The sequence below is a fragment of the Ostrea edulis genome, chromosome 3, assembly GCF_947568905.1.
Source record: "Ostrea edulis chromosome 3, xbOstEdul1.1, whole genome shotgun sequence".
In the NCBI taxonomy this organism is placed as follows: Eukaryota; Metazoa; Mollusca; class Bivalvia; order Ostreida; family Ostreidae; genus Ostrea; species Ostrea edulis.
Window position 1 is genome coordinate 9,003,114 of NC_079166.1, and position 22,178 is coordinate 9,025,291.

The 22,178-nt window shown below is 35.2% G+C and overlaps 1 long non-coding RNA gene across 4 annotated transcripts; it reads right to left on the bottom strand.

Annotated features, from left to right (window-relative positions):
• Positions 1-7,269: 7,269 nt before the first annotated feature.
• Positions 7,270-21,963, bottom strand: LOC125677473 (uncharacterized). Of its 4 annotated transcripts, XR_007371153.2 has the most exons (6): positions 21,716-21,937; positions 21,518-21,594; positions 15,135-15,259; positions 13,725-13,802; positions 13,599-13,634; positions 8,112-8,208 (listed from the first exon to the last, which is right to left on the bottom strand). It is a non-coding gene; the product is annotated as an uncharacterized LOC125677473 (long non-coding RNA). The 4 variants fall into 4 exon arrangements; XR_008801708.1 differs by lacking the exons at positions 8,112-8,208; positions 13,599-13,634 and adding an exon at positions 7,270-7,347 and having other exon boundaries at positions 21,716-21,963; XR_007371152.2 differs by lacking the exons at positions 21,518-21,594; positions 21,716-21,937 and adding an exon at positions 19,102-19,382.
• Between the last annotated feature and the right edge of the window lie 215 nt (positions 21,964-22,178).

The window sequence follows — 22,178 nt, forward strand, 5'->3', positions numbered from 1 at the left end:
TAAATCGGACGTTAGAACTGCAGCCACGTTGAATGATTTAGATAACCACAATAACAAAGATTTGATTTGAGCATCCTAATTCTTCTTCAAAGGGTGGTACATCATAAGTCAATTATGTCTTACTATTAAACGTCATATGCAACGATTTCTTACATTGATATTTTACTTTAAAAACATAAAGATGGGTATGAATGAAGGTAAAATAGCGTTTAATAAAACATAATTGTCTTTGTATTGATAAGAAATAAAGCTATAAACTTGTACATAGAATGCATTTGTTACCCACTTATCGTTCTTGATTCCGTGTGCTCGTGACGCCACAATGACCGATCGATGTAAACACCACAATGGAAATAGTTTTATTCAACGAAATATCTCACTGGATTTAATAGATATGAACTAATTTCTGTTTTCTTATGAACTGCCCGATTTTGTGGTTCAACCATATCAGTTTAAACCAGTCAGGAATGATGCACGGGAAGCGAATAATTAAGTTCTTCAACAGAGGATGGTATTGACTTCAGAAGTCAACTGACACTGTACAGGTACCTGAAGTATGGTCATTACTACCCCTCCTTTTCTGATTTTTTTTCGGAGATAATTTCTCCTCCAAACCGTATGGATTCCTTGTTTATACCATGTAAATTTCGATTTATGTAATCCTCTCCCACTTTTTGTAAGCTTTAGAGACTGGCCTTCTACCAATAATAATAAAACCGGTAGACGGCCAATCTCTAAATCTTACAAAAAGTGAGAAAGTCAAACATAAATCGAAATTGGGATGGGTTAGACAGAGAATCCACATATTTTGGAGAGATTATCGCCGCAAAAAAAAATCAGAAGGGGGGAGAGGGGCTCCCAGTCCATACCTCAGATGCCTGTGGATTTCAGGCCCCATAAGATACCGATGTTTAACTATCATTTTAAAAAGATTAGAAGGCGTATGAACATTTCATTTATGAATTATCGTAATAAAATAGTTTAAAAATCGGTAATGGTAATCTCATCATTTTCCTTTTAATAAGATTGATTGATTGATTGATTGAAATTGTTTTACGCCCCTCCCGAGAATATTTCACTCAAATGGAGGCGTCACCACTGCCAGTTAAGGGCTGTGAAATTTAGCCCTAGATGCTCGGCGCTTATGGGCATTGAGCAGGGAGGTATATATATCGTGCCACACCTGCTTGGACATGGACCTCGGTTTTTGCTTTCGACAAACAAAAGATACTGTCACTGAGGACCTATTCTAACTCGGATCTCCACGGGATACGAATAACCACCATATTGAAATAGCGCTAAAATGTTCTTGTAGGTGTAGAGTACCCTAGCTGTGGCAAATGCATCATGGATGTTATCTGTTATACTGGGCAGGGGGGGGGGGGGGGGCGCTTCTGTATTTTTCAATCGTAAATCATATATACATATGTAAAAGTTGTTCAGTGCGTTTAATATTCTATAGCAGGTATTTACTTTCCCACTTTACATCCCCGCTGTTCAAATATTATTTGAATGAAAAAAAATTATTTCATTTTTTTTTTGATAAGCATGTTTAATTATCTGTAGTGATATAGTATATGGAATATAAATTATATAATTCCTGAATAATACTATATGATTTTCTTCTTTGAATTTCAGAATGAAAGATTTATTAACAATTTTAATTCAACTGAATGTTACAATTAATAATAAGAAAATGAAAATTAAACACTTTTGGGATAAGTGTAGGTCTAGCTATATTACACGTATATAGGCCTAATAAACATGAAACTATATGAATATCGTTGACTGATAGAGTTTGTAATCATAAACGAAATATGAAAATAGAATATAATTTTGAGTAGATTTATTCAAAGTTCATGTTCATTGATGGAATGTGTTTTTGTGATTATTACCATTAGAATGATAACCAACCTTAAGCTTTGTGTAATTTAGTATTTAATACATACTGAACCAGTGTCTTCGCGTTGACTAAGCGGTTGACTTTGATTTAACTTAGTCTTTGGAAAATTAAAAAAATGATTGGCACAGCGTCTGATTTTAAATTGATCTATTTGTGTGTACATTGTTTGTCTAGTACCGACGAATGTACTGAAGTGCAGTGTTCATGGCAACAACTCCATCGCGTCGGAGATTTTGTATACCCCTATACTTTTTCCTTCTAAATCTGGTATCCCTTAGGAAGAGGTACATATGCACCCTCTTCTACGACCTAACACATGTACTACAATTAAATGTAACACACTGTGGCTTATCTCAAAGCCATGCAGTTAATATTTAGTTATATTATGTTATAAGCCTAGTTGTTTACATCACAGTAGGTCTTTTTACGTCATCAGCAAGGGAGATCAGCCGCGATCATCAAAAATAATTTTCGTTATCGAGTACATTCGATCAGGTGTTACATGTATGACGTTATAATGAATTGTATAAAAAAATAAAAATGAATTATTGTTTAATAAACCTTGATTAATGAATTTCCATACATAACTCATTTTTTCAGGATATCGTTTTATATGACCTTTAACTCTAGGATTTACGATTTTTGTAAAACAAGCACCCCTCCAATCAACCTGCTTTTCAGAAGTAATTAGTATATATTTTATGTATCTGTCGAAGAGATTAAAATGATAAATTTTACAACTTTAAATGGCAGGAATAAAAAATGTTAACCTCATCATCACTTTGCCTTTTACAGTGTTGCTTTTCAGATTGAAACTGCGAAAAACATTAAAACAGCTAGCATACGATTTGATAAAACATATTCAAGGAGTATATATATATATATATATATATATATATATATATATATATAAAGCACAAACAAACAATTATAACACCCAACCTTACGTCGCTGGTTGGACCCCGGGCTGGGGCGAAAATTTTCAGTACCTAGTTGTGATTATTTAGTGCTTTATATATATAAATGTGGATCATGTGTACTTAGCCATCTTTCGATATATTTTTTCTCCTTATTACCTATACCATGGACATTTTGGGCAATTTTACCACCCACGCACACACACACGCACACACACACACACACACACACATATATATATATATATATATATATATATATATATATATATATATATATATGAAAGGTGAAGATAACGAACAGCGATCAATCTTATAACTCCTATCAGCAATACAAAGTAGATAGTTGGGCTAACGCGAACCCCGGACAAACCAGAGGTGCGCGGTTGAGTTAAGGCTTTCCCCATAAAATCTTTAATACCAGTGCTGTACATAAATATACTTTACCACACTGGCACATTGCACGACGTCACAATGAAAATTACGTCATGACGAAGGTCATGACGTACATATCTACAGTCCTTTTGTGGTTGGAAATGTCAAAATATTGTTTCGTTATTTACCACCGCTGTCAAACGGTAAACTGCAATCGCGTAAAAGTTTCTGTCAAATGGGTTATATTAATTCTCTTTGATATTGAAAAAGTTTCAATTTCTTCTTTATCTAGCATACATGCCAAAGTAATATCCATATTATATTGTGATATTGATATCGCCCCTAATCTACATGTATAGTTACGTTCACAATGGACTCATTTGCATAAACAGGGTTTCCGTACATAAAAAAATCATCATTGGCACGACACCCCGAGGTTTTTAAGTGAAAGATGTTTCATTTATGTGACATGTGAACTTCAGTGCCAAAGGAAAGTTAGGGGAGCAAGTTCTGGCTTCAACAGAAAATATGTTTTTCAGGCTAGATTCAACTTTGTATGTGCAAAAATCGCTGCATCTTGCATATTCAATGCAAAAATTAGACATGTTGCAAGTCACAATAAACTTGCTCTCAGCACTTTTCAAATTAAGAAATTAATATGCTTTGAAGTTATTTTAACTTCAACTTGCATTGATATCTGGATATCGTGCCAATTCTACGATTTATACATACATGATACGTTTTTATCTTGATATTTGATCACGTGATAGAGAGTTGATGTTGAGGCTGTCGATCTGGTGAAAAATGTGTAAGAGGTCAATATGCACTTAATGATATATACATATTGTTTTTGTATAAAAGGGCTGTGTTTACAGAATTTGTCACAAATTGATCTGTTTATTAATGCTTTTTTCCTGATATATTTCTATGGCCCTACTTAACACAACTGCGGGTGGGAGCAGTGTTCTAAGAAAGGCCTAACAATCAGTATGATTATAACATAGGAAATAATAAAATCTAAGCTATATGCACCAGTCGAAACTAGTTAACCATCCAGGACAGTGTTTTACAAAAAGCCAAAAGTTTTATTTTTCTTAACTGTTTTATCAAGCATGGCGTAGCCGTAAGTTATAGATCGCTAGTTATAAATTGAAGGCATAAGTCCGAGTAGAAATCTATCACGGGAGTAAAAAGATACCCTATATACTGCGATATAACTGAAGTCATTGATGCGCAGATGAAAGGTGAAGATAACAAACAGTGATTAATCGCATACCGGTAACTCCTACAAGCAATACAAAATAAATAGTTGAGCAAACATCGACCCCTGGACACACCAGAGGTGGGTTCATATATCTATGAGGATTAATCATCCCCTGTCGACCGGTCACACCCGCCTTGAGCTCTATATCCTGATCAGCTAAATGGCGTTATCCGCAGTCAAAATCAGTGTGCCAAGAACAGCTTAACAAACGGTATAAAACACGTCAGACAACATTTGACCCAATGATAGGTTGTATTTACGAACTACTCGGTTTAACGACCAGATAATTTGCAAAATGCTAACTTCAATCGAGACTGTTGAAACCCCTGTACTATCAACTTGTTTATCAGTAGCTTGCCTCGAATCAAAAGCAGACCATACGCAGATCAACCTCTTGCATATCGAATCAGTTGAGAGATAACAACATATGTATATAAGACAAAGATGATAAAACAATATATAGTATATAAGGTTAATTGTGTTTCATTTTTTACATTATGACTCGCCTCATTCTCTTTAGGACAACCTTCTAAAATCGAAGACGTTACTTGAACAACTGCTTTATTTCCTACCATATCCTGCAACTGAAAAAAACATTATCATGTAAAATTTATACGGTACCAATTTTGATGCACCAGATGTGCATTTCGACAAATAATGTCTCCTCAGTGATGCTCAACGGAAATGTTTGAAATCCGAAATAACTATGAAGTTTTAGAGCCAAATAAAGCCAAAAACAGCGTACCAAAAAGTGGAGCCAAATTCGTCCAAGGATAAGAGCTATGTATAAGGGAGATAATCCTTAATTTTGAAATGAATTTCTAAATTTTATAACAGCAATTAAATATACATCCGTATTTTCAAGGTAGTAACGAAGTACTTAGGTACTGGGCTGTAGAGACCCTCGGGGACTAACAGTCCACCAGCAGAGGCCACGACCCAGGGGTCATAATGTAAAACTTATACGGTATCAATTCTGATGCACCAGATTCGCATTTCGACAAATAATGTCTCTTCAGTGATACTCAACATAGGAAATAATAAAATTTAAGCATTGCGTCAAATGCTGTCTGACGTGTTTCATACCGATTGTTAATCCGTTCTTTGCACACTGATTTTGACTGCGGATAACTCCGTTTACCTGATCAGGATATTGGGCTGAAGGCCGGTGTGACCGGTCAACAGGGGATGCTTACTTTTCCTAGGCACCTGATCCCACCTTTGCTGTGTCCAGGGATCCGTGTTTGCCCAACTATCTGTTTTGTATTGCTTGTAGGAGTTGTGAAATTGATCACTGTTCGTTATTTTCACCTTGCATGCACCAGTCGAAACTAGTTAACCATCCAGGACAGTGTTTTCCAAAAATGTCGAAATCTTTATTTTTCTTTACCGTTTTATCAAGCATGTTGTAGTCGTAAGTCATACGTTGCAAGTCATAAATTGAAGTCAGAAGTCCGAGTAGAAATCTATCACGGGAGTAAATAGATACCCTATATACTGCGAGAAAACCGAAGTCATTGCTGCGCAGATGAGAGGTGAAGACAACGAACAATGATCAATCTCACAACGCCTACTAGCAATACAAAATAAATAGTTGGGCAAACACGGACCCCTGGACACACCATAGGAGGAACATTCTTCCCCTGTCGACCGGTCACACCCGCCGTGAGCTCTATATCCTGATTAGCTAAACGGCGTTATCAGCAGTCAAAATCAGTGTGCCACGAACGGCTTAACAAACGGTATGAAACACGTCAGACAGCATTTGACACAATGATAGGTTGTATTGACGAACTACATCGTTATAACGATCAGAAAATTTGCGAAATGTTGACTTCAATCGAGACTGTTGAAACCCCTGTACCATGAACTTGTTTGGCAGTAGCTCGCCTCGAACCAAAAGCTGACCTTACACAGAACGAGCTCTTGCATATCGAATCAGTTGAGAAATGAAATCAACTTATGTATATAAGACAAAGATGATAAAACATTATTTAGTATACAAGGTTAAGTTGTTTTTTTTTTTTACATAATTACTCGCCTTTTTCTCATAAGGAGAACCTTCTAAAGTCGACGAAGTTACTGGGAGAACTGCAATATTTCCGTCCATATCCTGCAGCTGGAAAAAATCATAATAACATAGCAAATAATAAAATCTAAGCTATATGCACCAGTCGAAACTAGTCAATCATCCAGGACAGTGTTTTACAAAAAATCAAAAGCTTTATTTTTCTTAACCGTTTTATCAAACATATCCTAGCCGTAAGTCATATGTTGCAAGTCATAAATTGAAGTCATAAGACCGAGTAGAAATCGAGCACGGGAGTAAAGAAATACCCTATCTACTGCGAGAAAACTGAAGTCATTGATGCGCAGATGAAATGTGAAGATAACGAACAGTGATCAATCTCATGACTCTTATAAGCAATACAATGTAGATAGTTGGGCAAACACGGACTCCCGGACACACCAAAGGTGGGGTCAGTGTGTCAAGAAAGGCCTAACAATCGGTATGAAATATGTCAGACAGCATTTTACCAAATGGCGGGTTTTATTGACGAACTACATTGCTAAAACGACCAGAAAATTTGCGAAGTGCTGACTTAAATCGAGACTGTTGAAACCCTTGTACTATCAACTTGTTTGTCAGTAGCTTGCCTCGAATCAAAAGCTGACCATACGCAGAACGACCTCTTGCATATCGAATCAGTTGAAAGATAACAACAGCATACTTATATAAGACAAAGATGATAAAACAATATTTAGTATAGAAGGTTAATTGTGTTTCAATTTTTTACATAATGACTCGCCTCATTCTCTTTAGGACAACCTTCTAAAGTCGAAGACGTTACTTGAACAACTGCTTTATTTCCTTCCATATCCTGCAACTGGAAAAAACATTATAACATAAGAAATGATAAAATCTAAGCTATATGCACCAGTCGAAACTAGTTAACCATCCAGGACAATGTTTTCCAAAAATGTCGAAATCTTTATTTTTCTTAACCGTTTTATCAAGCATGTCGTAGCAGTAATGCATAAGTCGTAAGTCATAAATTGAAGACATAAGTCCGAGTAGAAATATATCACGGGAGTAAAGAGATACCCTATATACTGCGAAAAAACTGAAGTTATTGAAGATGAAAGGTGAAGACAAAGAACAATGATCAATCTCATAACTCTTAGAAGCGATTCAAAATAAATAGTTGGGCAAACACGGACCCCTGGACACACCAGTGGTGGTATCATGTGCTTAGGAGGAATAATCATTCCCTGTTGACCAGTCATACCCGTCGTGAGCCCTAAATCCTGATCAGGTAAACGGAGTTATCCGGAGTCAAAATCAGTATGACAAGAACGGCTTAACAAACGGTATGAAACACGTCAGACAGCATTTGACCCAATAATAGGTTGTATTGACGAACTACATCGTTATAACGACCAGAAAATTTGCGAAATGCTGACTTAGATCGAGACTGTTGAAACCCATGTACCATCAGCTTGTTTGTCAGTAGCTTCCTTCGAATCAAAAGCTGACAATACACAGAACGAGCTCTTGCATATCTAATCAGTTGAGATATAACAACAACATATGTATATAAGACAAAGATGATAAAACAATATTTAGTATAGAAGGTTAATTGTGTTTCAATTTTTACATAATGGCTCGCCTCATTCTCTTTAGGAAAACCTTCTAAAGTCGAAGACGTTACTTGAGCAACTGCTTTATTTCCTTCCATATCCTGCAACTGGAAAAATACTATAACATAGGAAATAATAAAATCTAAGCTATATGCACCATCCGAAACTAGTTAACCATCCAGGACATTGTTTTCCAAAAATGTCGAAATCTTTATTTTTCTTAACCGTTTTATCAAGCATGTCGTAGCAGTAAGTCATAAGTCGCAAGTCATAAATTGAAGACATAAGTCCGAGTAGAAATCTATCACGGGAGTAAAGAGATACCCTATATACTGCGAGAAAACTGAAATAATTGAAGATGAAAGGTGAAGACAACGAACAATGATCAATCTCATAACTCTTAGAAGCGATTTAAAATAAATAGTTGGGCAAACACGGACCCCTGAACACACCAGAGATGGGATCATGTGCCAAGGAGGAATAATAATCCCCTGTCGACCGGTCATACCCGCCGTGAGCCCTAGATCCTGATCAGGTAAACGGAGTTATCCGCAGTCAAACTCAGTGTGCCAAGAACGGCTTAACAAACGGTATGAAACACGTCAGACAGCATTTGACCCAATAATAGGTTGTATTGACGAACTACATCGTTATAACGACCAGATAATTTGCGAAATGCTGACTGCAATCGAGACCGTTGAAACCCCTGTACCATCAACATGTTTTCAGTAGCTTGCCTCGATTTAAAAACTGACTATACGCAGAACAAGCTGTTGCATATCAAATCAGTTGAGAGATATAAACACCATATGCAGGTGAGAATGGAATATTGCTATATAAATATGGGAAGCTGACGATGGAGAAGCTGCCATCATCCCGTTTGTCATACAGTTGAGTTATCAGTTTGCCGTTAATGTCTACTTTCAATAAAATATCTAAGTACATGTTGTGTATGATATAATTGCGAGAAAAATCAGTTGAATTGTTTTTTGTCGATGCCATTTTCAACTTCGTCTACGTTATGAGGCAGATTCAGTTTATTATATGTCAATAGAAAAATGAAAACGGAACCAGATTTTGGAAAGACATTAAAGCAAAATCAAAAACAACGTATATTAAATCGGGTTCGTAGTTCAATTTTACTGATAAACGATAGATTAATTAAATTGAAAGTATTGGTTACAGTAACTAGATAAAAATATGTAAATACTTGTACTTGATACACAATTTTAAAATACATAAAACGATACAATATGTCTAGACATTTGTGAACAATAATCATTTGTGTGGTAGTTCATGATAATCATCGGAGTTGTTTAATAACACTACATTACGCCGCCCAGAAAAATACCAATCTTCTTAGGACGCGCCTATAAGTCGGACATAGAGTTTTGGGCCAAAAATTGACTCACAAAAATCCGACTTATAGGCGAGTATATAGGTTCTCTAGCAAGCAACACACGCATTATTCAATTTCCTAGACTGGTGTATCGCCATTCAGGGGCATAGTCACAACTTTGAGAGAGTAAAGGGAGTTAGGGTGAGGCTCAGGCATATACATGTATATGCATCCAAACAAACGTGAAATGGATACAAAGATGGATACAATGATATTCGCTTATCTCCCTTTCAAAAGTAGGAGCGAATAGGTCCCATCACCCCTTCCCCGCGATAATCAGGCATATAATTGCACATAATAAATAAATCATCAGCGAGACAAGAGGGCTGCTTTCTTTGAAATTAGATAAGGATTTCCAGGTTATGTGTATCATACATATGGACTTAAGGCGCGAAACCCTTTTCTGCAAACATAGCTGCGACCTGCGATAAAATCATACTCAGATCTACTACAGCCAATATTTACATATATTCTTTAACAATCTGAAGCCACTCTTGAAAAGTCTTTGATCTCCTAATGTAAAACAATGAACACTGAATTTTATTCAATAGCTGTACTGCCCATACATTCCATTCATTCCCACGGTCGTTGGAAGTATACAAGTACGTTAATAACCATATATTATTTATGAAGAAAACAATAAATCAATGTATGTACTTGAGAACACCATGTACATCATTAAAATTGTTTCTATTAGTCGGATGTTTTACATCTTCCCGTACTAAATCTATTACATCGCATAAGAACCACCTGGGCAAACGATACCTCTAGGCTACGTCAACATTGAGGTACACCAACAACTTATTGCTATCGCGAAGCACCTACAACGCACAGGCTTTATGAGATAATTTATGAAATCGAACATTAGAAATGCAGTGATGTTGAATGGTTTAGATAATCATAGTAACGGAGATTTTATGGAGCACTTGCTTAAAAAATATGAACGTCTCGAGTGGTCATAGACGTGCTCTCGAATTTCGTCGTAACTTGCAAATCTCGTCAAACAGCCGTATATCCTAAGCGAAGTATGTCTTACGAATAATTCTAGGATTTATGACATTCGTAAAACAACAACCCCCTCTATCCATCACGACAGTCAGCTTTTAAGAAGTAATTAATATATGTTTTCTGCATTTGGTTTCGAAATCTGTCGAAAAGGATAAAATATTAACTCATTTACATCTTTTAATGGCCTGGACAAAAAAAAACAACTTAACTCATATTCACGTTGCCTTTCACATTGTTGGTTTTCCTATTGAAACTGCCAAAAACATATAAACAGCTAGGATATAAGATGATAAAATTATTATTATTATTATTGTTCTTATATGTTGAATTATGTTGTAGAAAAAATTCCGCATTTGATACAGCAAACGGACATATTCGTAACTAGTGACCAGTCATCCAAACATTTACCGTGTTAAACACCACTCTGATTCCATACACAAGTATCTCGAAGTTGAAATAGAAACATATGTTACACTTCCTCATTGATCAGGTCTCCCAAACTTACGTTGGAATTGCCAATGTTACGAAGTTCACTGGTTTGTAAGTTGATCTGTTTTATATTCATATGAAGCAGAATGTATTCAGAAACTGTTACGTGAGAAGAAAAAAATTCTTACTGTGGTCTTCAATTCGACATTTAGATATATCGAGGACGTTTTTTCTATTAACTATTAGCAAACAAATCACTATACCGACCAGATAATTTACGGAATGCTGAATACGCAGAACAAGCATCTTGCATATCGAATCAGTTGAGATATATAAACACCATATGCAAGTGATAATGAAATATTGCTACATAAATATGGGAAGTTGACGATGGAGAAGCTGAAATCATCCCGTTTGTCATACAGTTGAGTTGTCAGTTTGCCGTTAATATCTACTTTCAATAAAATATCTAAGTATGAAGCAGAAGTGGACGACTATGTGGTGTCCTTCATTTCGACCTCACAGGGATATATCAAATCGACATATGAATGAAAGCTATTATTGTTGATACACAAAACGTCAACGATATATGTGATGCACATAATACAAGACAACACTGTCAAATAAATAATAGATTTCGGTTAAACAACGTTTCACTTTTTAAAAAAAGTTAATTTCTATCAAGTCTTGGATTAAATAATTTTATATAATAGTCCTCCTTTGTAACTCTGGTAATTTCGCAGTCATTATATATTTCATAAAATGGAAATATGTTGAAAATGCCATGATAACAGATAGCAAAATTTTCTAAATATAATAAATTTCTGATACTTGGATCGATAATCTGCAGCTTATGGACGCGCACACGGGCGTTCCGTTTATTGGTTTGTTCGATGTAGTTTTCATTACCACTAGGGCAGGTTATGCACTATGTTACCTTTTCAAATTTGTAATTCATGTTAGGTTTTTGTGTTAATTGTTTATCACATTTAAGATTTCTTCTCTGTCTTCCTGAAGATGATTGCACATAAAAAATTTCCACGAATTTTGGAATATTGATAGTAAATCAATCTCGTTTAAAGTCAGCATTTCGCAAATCATATTGTCCTTTTAAGGATCTAGTTTGCCAATGCAACCTTTCATTAAGTAAAATGCTGTCTGATGAGTTTAATACCAATGTTAGGCAGTTCATGGCACATTGATTTTGACTACGGATAACTGTGCTTACCTGATACATATATAAGGTTCGCGGCGAGTTTAACCGGTCGGCGCGGGATGCTTACTAGACCTAGACATCTGATCCCATCTCTGGTGTATCGAGTAGTCCGTGTTTGTCCAACTCTCTATTTTACATTGCTTATTGGAGTTAGGAGATTGATTACTGCTCGTTATCTTCACCTTTAATCTAGGTCACCATGGAATACCGCGATAGTTGATTACATCTTTGCACGTCAAAGTAATACAACATGAAACCAACATCCTAACTGGCATTTTTACAAAATAACAGTAACACGCTAGTATTTGAATTTCAAATCATGTCAAACTACACACACTCAAAGGAATATCCCGAACAATTTGACCAGAAGGATTTGCACTATTATTAAAGATGAAAATATTAAAGACAAAAGACCAGTGGAATAGATAATATTTCTTTATATACAGAATTTTCTATAAACACTCTTTCTTTCAGCCATAAATGAAGCTAAGATTCCAAAGCATGTGCTTTTCTAAATTAGCATTTTGCATTGTACAAATAGATATTAAGAGCATCATAATATACTTTTAAACGTAATGGGGTACAATGGATATATACAACAACAAGAAAAAAGATCCTTTCCTAATGAAAGGTGAAAATAACGAACATAACTCCCATAAGCAATACAAAATAGATAGTTGGGCAAGCAGGTCCGCTGGACACACCAGAGGTGGGATCAGATGCCTAGGAGAAGTAAGCATCCCCTGTCGATCGGTCACACCCGCCGTGAACTATATATCCCGATCGGATAAACGAGGTTATCCATAGCCAAAATCAGTGTGCCAAGAACGACTTAACAATCGGTATGAAACACATCAGCATTTGACCCAATGGTAGGTTGTATTGACGGACTACATCGTTATAACGACCATGGAATTTACAAAATACTGACTTCAATCGATACTGCTGAAACTCCTGTACCATCAACTTGTTTGTCAGTAGCTTGCCTCGATTTAAAAACTGACTATACGCAGAACAAGCACTATCAGTTGAGATATATAAATATCATTTATGACAACTTACAACCGAAATCATAAATATCTCTTACAAAGATAAGGATTTTGAAATCATAGAGCGTGACCTAGACCTTTAGAAAACTATTCCCAAATCTGACCTACTACACAGCCAAAGACAATCGTCTAACTTGACGGAATTATTAAGAAAAGCCAAATTTCACAATTCAACGCCTGAAAAATACAGTTTCTACATGTGATGACTCGAGTTGCGGTACATGCCCCTTCCTAGACCATGACCTTCTATTACTTTAAATGCGAACAATATTTGACTGTAAATGATAACATCATACAAGTCGAAAAAAAAAAATATTGCATTATTTGCAACGCGTTTGGCAAGGAATATATTGGATAAAAAGGAACACAATTGCATTAAAAGCACACAATGCTTACCAACACGACGTCGTGCCTATTTCCCCTTGATTTATTCTACAAACAAAATTATATTCTCCGTATACAGATCAACACATTGCATTGAGGAAGAAGCATGATGTGATAACTGCATAAATCAGATCTTACAGTTTTTGTTTTCCGCGTCTTTTTCCGTCTCCTTACGATACAAAGAATACACACAGCCAGGGAAATTAGGAAGACAACCTGTAAATATCATAAAAACACTACGGTATCTGAGATTGTCATTATATAATCTAAAGCGTCGAGCAAACTATAATCAACAGTAAAGTTGCACTTGTATGTCTATGCATGAACAACCATCGATTGAAATGTATATCTAACATTCATGTACATGCATCTAGAAGAAAGAAACGTCTATGCTTTAAATGCTTTCCATCAAAGGTATTGTCTCGCGCGAATTGAAACCAAAAAAATACTACCCTAAATCAAACTCTTAAAACGAATAATTTCTTTTTATTATGAAAAGTGAAAATAACGAACAGTGATCAATCTCATAATTCCTACAAGTTATATCATTGAATGATATCGCTATTATGAAAAATGATTCCAGACCTCCTTAAACATTTGGTTAGTGGTGTCTTTTAAATTTGCAAGAAGGTTTCGGAAATTGCATTTTCCCCTTGGACTTACATGGGAGGGACGACAACGATATTTAAAAAAGCAACATCCAGAGCTCATCTTAGAATTGCAGTAACGACATTATTTTGTAGAAGCAGATTTGTGGTCTGATATAAATGTGCAATAAGATTTCAGAATCTTTATTTTCTCCCTGGGACCGATTTTTGTTTGAAAAATGAAGTTTTTTCTGTACAGAAACTTGATTCCCAGAACATCTCTTACACTTTAGGCAGTCGCAAAATCATCTTTTGGGATATCATTGGTGGTGTTCTTTATATATGCTTTAAGTTTTCGGAATTTTTGTTTTCATCTTGAGTTGGCAAATATCAGCGCATTGTGTCATGTGCAACAAGAATATATTTGTGATGGTGGTAGGAAGTTTTTCAAAAACCAAAATACTCTTCCACAACTCCTTTTCAAACATGATCATTTAAGTTATGAATTTATTCTTTATTAAATTATGAATTAACTACATGAAATGCTAACTAAAGAGGCCGAGTTGCATGAAATTACGAAATGGGTGCTATGTTTTCCAAATCACCGCCGCATACTCATTACCCTGTCTAAACAGTATACATTACGGCTACCGATATGCAACGCCTTCTGGATGTATACAGTACAACATCTGAAATTGAAATGAGAAATGTAATTTCTGGCAATTTCATGTATAGTCAAGTGAATTATAAAATATTTACGAGTTAAAAAACTACCACGGAGAGTATATCTAAAGGAAAACACCTGCGTGTGGGTATTACTGTCTTATGAGAACTGCTAATTTTCTTTCTAGGAATTATGAGATTGACAACTTTACGTTATATCTTTACTTTTCGCACACATTTATTTGGATTGATAGCGAAGATGAATACCTCATTAAAGTAAAAAATTACGAATACTTACCAATATACATGTACATTGCAGTATTATGATCAGTTGATCCATGGTTTTCACAAAGTCAGATTACAGAATGGATGTTTCAAGGTATCACCTAAGATATGTGCACACCTATCTGCAACTGGGACTTTCTGAAATTGATACATTTCAAACAATGATACTAGAAGATGAATTATGGGTGTATGGAGTATGATTTGCGATACTAGTGTAAAGGATAGTTGACACACTAGTCATAATATTGTAACTCAAGAGGTGCAATTCTGAAGGTGCATTTGTTTCCCAATACCATAATCATATTCAAATTAAAATCGTGTCATGAGGGATTTTACAGGGGAGTAAGCGTTCCACTCTTTGATTATCTTCTTAGAAATAACATATGGGAAACACAGTGAACATTTTTTTTATTCTGGTCTTTACAAAAGTATATGTTTACTTTCAATTTTTACTATTGCAATTGCCCAATTTTTCATATCATCATTTCGATATTCACGTAATAAATCAATCTCTAACTAGAGGCCGTATTACGCTACGCTACGTTGTGCAAACGATAACTAGAGATTAGGAATAAATAGTTACTCACGGGTTATTTACCCCTGATCAGAAATAACAATGTTATGTTTGGATTTATCAATAGGCTATAGATTTCATTATATTTTGCCTTGTGAATATTTTTTTTAAAACTCCAAAATGTACCTACCGTAAACATTGAATTACAAACGTTTTAAAATTTCACAATCTATTTTCTTTTAGCAACTTCGATCCTCCAGGTTATTTTGCCAATTCCATAATTATGTTAACAGCGGACGTAAGATTAACTGTTGTATATCTATCTCAACACGCATGAGTCGACGAAACTTATAAGATATGTATACGTTTATTCATCTTCTATATTTGGTCACAAGATTCTTTTCACATGGTTATACTCACTAATATATTGTTACTTGATTATTATATAATTATTGTATAACTGTGCCACACCAATGGTGTGTTTGTTCGAAGTTTCAATAAAATAAACACATGTGCATAGCAATTTATTGTCATTATGAATGTAAATATATGTAAAACTTATACGGTATCAATTTTGATGCACCAGATGCGCATTTCGACAAATAATGTCTCCTCAGTGATGCTCAACGGAAATGTTTGAAATCCGAGATAAATATGAAGTTTTAGAGCTAAATATAGCCAAAAACAGCGTGCCAAAAAAGTGGAGCCAAATTCGTCCAAGGATAAGAGCTATGCATGAGGGAGATAATCCTTAATTTTGAAATGAATTTCTAAATTTTTTAACAGCAATTAAATATACATCCGTATTTTCAAGCTAGTAACGAAGCACTTAGCAACTGGGCTGTAGAGACCCTCGGGGACAAACAGTCCACCAGCAGAGGCCTCGACCCAGGGGTCATAATGTAAAAGTTATACGGTACCAATTTTGATGCACCAGATGCTCATTTCGACAAATATGTCATGTTGACTTGTGAAAATAATTGATTGAACTGAATATTCGAAGCCATCATCAATGGATCGGTACTGAACACACTAATTGGGCCCACATTATCACATAAATCTCCTGCATGAGAAAATACAAACCTTTTCGAGGCAATATCCGGTGTAGTTTTTCAAAATTTAAAAGAAAACACAAAAATATTTAAAGATGTCCCCTAAATATTTCGGCTTGAGCATCACTGAAGAGACATTTTTTTGTCAAAATACGCATCTGGTGCATTAAAATTGGTACCGTGTAAGTTTTGCATTACGACCCTTTGGCCGACGACTCTGTTGGTGGACTGTTGTTAGTCCCCGAGTGTCTCTACCAACCAGTAGGTAAGTACTTCGTTACTCGCTTGAAAATACGGATGCATATTTAACTGCTCGGATAAAATTTACATATTCTTTTAAAAATTAGGAGTATCTCCCTCATGCATATCTCTTATCCTTGGATGAATTTGCCTCCACTTTTTGGCACTCGTTTTCCTTTTAGCTCGTACAAATTTATTGCTATTTCAATTTTGAAACTTACGACTTGAGCATCACTGAAGATACATTTTTGTCGAAATGCGCATCTGGTGCGTCAAAATTAGTACCGTATAAGATTTACATTCGCATGTAAAACTTTGATCTTTATTGCGGTCCAAATCTACCCCCTGAGGGCCAAGATTTTTTACAAACTTCAATATGCACTATGACAGGAAGATTTCATCTAAAAGCAACTGTTCTGGTTCAGTGGTTCTTGAGAAAAAGATTTTAAAAACGTCACATATATTTTTGTATGTAAGACTTTGATCCACTATTGTGGCCCCGTGTTATCTCGGGCGTCATGATTTTAACAAACTTGAATCTCCACTATATCAGGGAGCTTTCATCTAAATGTAAAATAGTCTGGCTCAATGGTTCTTGAAAAAAGATCCTTAAAGATTTTCTCTATGTATGTGTATGTAAAACTTTCATCCCTTATTTTGACATTTTAAATTCGTCAATCTGCACGACATCAGAAACCGTTCATGTAAATGTAGATTTAGCTGGCCCAATGATTTTCAAAAGAAGATTTTTGATGATTTCCTATATACAATTGTATGTGCAACTTTGATCTCCTATTGTGGTCTCATCCTACTCCCCGGGAGTCATGCTTTTAACAAAATTGAATCTGCACTATGTGTACTTTCCTGGCTCAGTGGTTCTTGAAAAGATTTTAAAGGCAAAGGCAACCCTAACCACATTGTTGCCTTTAGGAATAAAGTAATTATTTACTGATATCGTAAATGGCAGTCTTTAACAACAAAAATTCTTGCTTAACAATTGAATCAATATTAATATCTCTTATATTTCAAATTACCCGTTGCTAAGAGATGGACCATTGAAATTTAAATGATGACGTCACGCCGTCGGTTTCGGTTTATTTCATCGGTAACACTGTAAACATAACAAGTCATGAACAGTTTAGTTTGGAGACGTGTACATTTGAGCCCGTTCTTTCGGAAGAAGAATTTAAGAAAAGAAGACGTTCAGTCGAGTCGCAAAGCAGGTAGATGATACTCGTTTCTTCATACACGTAAATGTCTCAAACCCCAGCTTATCATTACGCAAATGGTGGATCCACAGTTTACATAGTATTTTCCTTTCAAATCACATCTCCCCTTTGCAATAGTGTAATTGACTGCTTGACAAGAAGGCATCCACCTATTTACAATGTATTCGTAAAATATACCACATGCACATTTTTGATGATCTTAGAATCTCATCAAAACCAGAATGGACGGTGTGATGTCAAAATTATTGGGTTTTTTGTGGTCTTCAATACAGAAGAGTTCCGCATCATGGTAGCTTCTATAGATAGCGGGAATTTCAATTTTTATTGTTTTCATATTAGTATTCAAGCTTATCTAGACCGTATATCAACAGAATAGTATGATAAATATTTATCATATAACAAATCCTATAATTTATCATGTAACATTTTTGGGGTTACCTTTCCCTTTAAATGCCCAACCCTATTTTTTTCGCATTTTATGTGATTATCACCCCTTTGAGGGAAAAATAGCCCTTCATTTGAATAAACTTGAAAGCCCTTATTATTGCTAAGTTTGGCTGAAATGGTCCCAGGGATTCCAGATAAGAAGTCGAAAATGTAAACAGTTTACAGACAGACGGATAGACGGCGGAGAACAGGCCATCTGAAAAGCTCACTTGAACTTTCAGCTCAGGTGATCTAAAAAGAAAAGATTGGGATGGGGCACTTTTTTCGCGATTTTAAAAAAGAACATTGTAAGTAATAAATAACGATATACTTACTTGAAAATTCTTGACGCAAAATTAATTTTAATTTGAATTCGATAATGTAAAAATTATCCAAGAACTAAATATTAGCTTTTCTGACCCCTAATTGTCCGACATTCGAATTTAGTAGTGTTGCGCAAAAAGTAATATACCAGACCTAAATAACTATTACAAATTCTAGACTATTGTACTAATCTACCTTTGAGAGGGTACCAACTAAGATGTTCTACACAAATAGCAATACAAATCACATGCCGTTCTGGATACTGGGTTAGCACGGCGGGCTACCAGGGAACTACGCTAACGCTAGTCTGCTTTGAGGGTAAGTCAATACGCTTTCGGACACAAAGCGACTAAATCCTACTTTATGCGCGCCAATCACGATCTGCACCATTAAACAAAGCTGTTCAATACTCTGAGATGAGAAAACACTGCACTGTAGTCTGTTCAATACTCTGAGATGAGAAAACACTGCACTGTAGTCAAGATCACACATAAGGATATAATATATACAGGAATATCCTTAAATGTTATCATGCAATAATCCCCATGTATCACTGATGTATAGATAGGGCATTGACTAGATCAAATTGGAACAACATCACATTGTACAGAATGATAATCTTTAACACACTGATTAAATTTATCAGCAAATATACTTATAAATAAACATGTGCAGATCTCGATACTGGGTTCAACATATGTTACAAAGTATACAATTTGTAATTGACTAAATAAAAGTATTATATAAAAAGTATGTCCTATCCAGAAATCGGTCATCCCGAAAATTGGACAATTTCATAATAATTCAATAAACCATTCCTTCAATATAATTAGTGATATCATTAATCATAATTCAGTAATTCATTTTTGCTCTCCGCAAATGAAGTGATAAAATGTCACAAATCATATGGTCATTATAATGATGTTATTAGCAATTGCAAGCTGTCGTTAGGTCAAATGCTTTCTAAGGTATTTAATACCAATTGTTAAGCCGTTCTTTATATACTAATTTTGACTACGGATTACTCCGTTTACCTTATCAAGATAAGGGGCTCATGACGGATGTGAACTTTCTAGTCATCTGATTTAACATCTCAGGCTCTGGTATACCAAGGTGTCCGTGTTTATTCAGACTCTTAATGTTGTATTCTTTATGAGACTTATGAGATTAATTCCTGTTCGTTATCATCACTTTTCATCAATAATTTAATTGATAAGCGAAATAATTGTATTGAATTGATAAATCATTGATTGATAACTCCAAATAGTTACTTGATTATATTTTTAATTGAATTATCGCCCGCTATGATTGTATTAATGACTAATTCTGTTGATTGATTGTTTCTTTTACGTACTGTTGATATCTTTTTACTCATGTTGAGTCGTCACCAGCTGTTGAAGTGATACAACTTGAGGCCTATCATAAGCGCTCAGGGCCGTAGCAGTGAGGGTTTTTTAACGTCGCAACGTTTACTACGAGACAGGACCTCCGTTTTTAAGGTCATATCCAAAAGACCCGTAATTGTGACTTTTAAATGAAAAGAGTTTGGCGAAGGAGCAATCACGACTTTGGTTAACGTCTTCCGTTTGACGTGGGTAAATTTATTGAAGATAGCATTCATTGAATCCTTGTGAATAATGGGAGAAAATAATGATATGAATGAGCGAATTAAAGCGAGTAATAGTTGAATTACATACAGTATGTTTAAAATTGTAAAATGAACACACGATGGATGTGGTATGGTAAATTACGGCTGTGATATTGCAGAAAAGAAGTATCAATTATCCGCGTAACTCACTCACTTAGATTATTCAGCAAAGTTTTAAAATAAAATGGGAATGTAGGTTTATCAGTGCAATTTCTCGAACTTCCTAAAGTCAATTATGCATACTTGTACCCTAGATGAGGTTTAATGATTCATCACACTCTTAATTTAATTGATTTATTGGTTTTTCCTACAAGTAATACGCTTTGCAAAGTAAAAACTATCAGGTGCAGTCTCTCCTGTTTTTACACTACAGAGAGAGAGAGAGAGAGAGAGAGAGAGAGAGAGAGAGCTAAAACCAATATAACTCATCATCTTAAGTGTCTGATCTGAATATTGATACACTGCACCAGATCGAATAGATAAAGCTATATATAGTACAAGTTCGCCAACGGCACAACCAATATGAAATTGTCATAATTTCGGAATGACTCTGACCCTCGTTCAGAACTGATGGTTTCTTATATAATACTTTTATTAATATTCAATCGATTGTACAGTTCCTGAAACGGCCTACTCTACCATATATGTACGTTCGCTCACCGTGCGTTCATCAGTTCATCATGGGTTCTCCATTAACAGTTTTTCGTTCACAAATCGTTAACCGTTCACAAAGTGCTACCGTTCATTGTTATTCAGAACACCAAATGAAAGGATCGATCTTCATAGCAAAGGCAAGAAAAGAACGTGTACGTAAAACTGAAAGTAAATAAACTTATTCTATCAGAATTTTAATTTTGAAGTACATAATGGCGGGGGGTGGGGGTAGTTGTGTATGTGATCTAGACCTGCATGTACATTTAATCAATATGAATACAAGCAGAGGATGGTATTACAAACACTTACTTGCATATATGCGTGCACGTCTAATAGTGAGTTTCTAGGCGTTTCACCTACAGGTCAGTTGTAAAGTATCCTGCTTCCTTTTATATAAAACAAATCATGATCACATATTATAAATACATTATACATTGCATCAACGGTTACTTTCTCTATTAAATCGAAAGGAGATTGAAATGAAAATCCCCACAAACACTAACTCACTTTAATAGGAAATTCCAATGCTATTTTTGTCAGTCTTGTTAGAATAATCCTTGTAACTTTCACAACATTTCGCGATGCATTAGTTAATAGTCTTACACAATTAATTATGTTGCATCCTCGCAAGCCATGAGAAACCTAGAAATCATATGCCTTGAATATTGTATCGTATTAAATTTCAGTCTCTGAATAATGATGGCTGTCGAAATATTTTTTCTAAACTTTGAGCGAATGGATAACGTTTAATTGTGATCGACGAGTGGGAACAATATCTATGTTTTATGTGCTCAAGGTAGAAACAACACCAATTGTAAATAGAAAGAAAGATAGATAGATAAATTAATAGATATATGTAATGAGTAAATCCACGAGGGCACAAAATGTGTCGGTTTGTAGTAGCCACTAATGAAATAAAATCCACTAATGATAAAAAAAGAAAAAGCATTAGTGGATGCTTTTACATTAA